This window comes from Gopherus evgoodei, chromosome 11, assembly GCF_007399415.2.
Source record: "Gopherus evgoodei ecotype Sinaloan lineage chromosome 11, rGopEvg1_v1.p, whole genome shotgun sequence".
NCBI classification, from domain to species: Eukaryota; Metazoa; Chordata; order Testudines; family Testudinidae; genus Gopherus; species Gopherus evgoodei.
Window position 1 is genome coordinate 50,475,207 of NC_044332.1, and position 981 is coordinate 50,476,187.

At 43.6% G+C, this 981-nt stretch overlaps 1 pseudogene; it reads left to right on the forward strand.

Moving 5' to 3' along the window:
- Nucleotides 1–460: 460 nt before the first annotated feature.
- LOC115660099 lies at nt 461–552 on the forward strand (annotated as a pseudogene).
- Nucleotides 553–981: the final 429 nt, after the last annotated feature.

The window sequence follows — 981 nt, forward strand, 5'->3', positions numbered from 1 at the left end:
ATTTTGTGTACTTCCTTTATTGTATGTAACTTGGCATCATTAACCCCATTACCTCTGATTTTAAAAAATATTTCAATTAGCTGGAGCTGATGGGGAAAAGAGGGCGTGGAAGCACTGTCTACACTGCTGTCCCAGCACAATGCTAATGTAGAGCAATAAAATATTGACATGAGTTTTTATGGAATAATCATTTACATTAGGCCTAGTAGTTACTCAGCACTCAATGTAAGTGTAAAGTTTAGCTGGTGTTGGTGTTTAGGGACATACCATCCCTCCTCCTAAAAAAAAGAGAGAACATCTTTAAGCAGAAAACTGTAGCACACGATTACTAGCAATAACATGCTGAGTAAGCCAATGGTGAATCAAAGTGATAGGTGGCTAGAAAAGAGGTAGGAAGAAGTAGGAAACTTAGCTGTACCCATTCCATTTGTGACCAGAGGTGGAGGAACCCAGGAAACTTGTGCTTGCTTCAGCAGCACATATACTAAAATTGGAACGATACAGAGAAGGTTAGCATGGCCCCTGCGCAAGGATGACACACACACTTTTTTTGGGGGGTGGGGGGGAGGATAGCTCAGTGGTTTGAGCATTGACCTGCTAAACCCAGGGTTGTGAGTTCAATCCTTGAGGGGGCCATTTGGGGATTTGTCCTGCTTTGAGCAGGGGGTTGGACTAGATGATCTCTTGAGGTCCCTTCCAACCCTGATATTCTATGAAACCTTTTTGGTATTACTTCAGACATTTGTGAAAGGGAACATTGGTGGTTGCCCATTGGAGGATGTAATTACCCAGCAAATCCATTTGCCATTCACGTACTGATGCCTCCATTCACACTATTCAGCCCTCCAAATTCACTCCTACCCACTTATGCATCCCCATATCATCTCACCATCCAATACCAACAATGCTGGAAGCAAGGGAAAGGGGAACTGTCTAGAGTCTTTTTATCCCCAGCATGCAGGAGGTAGAGCTCTGAGGCTA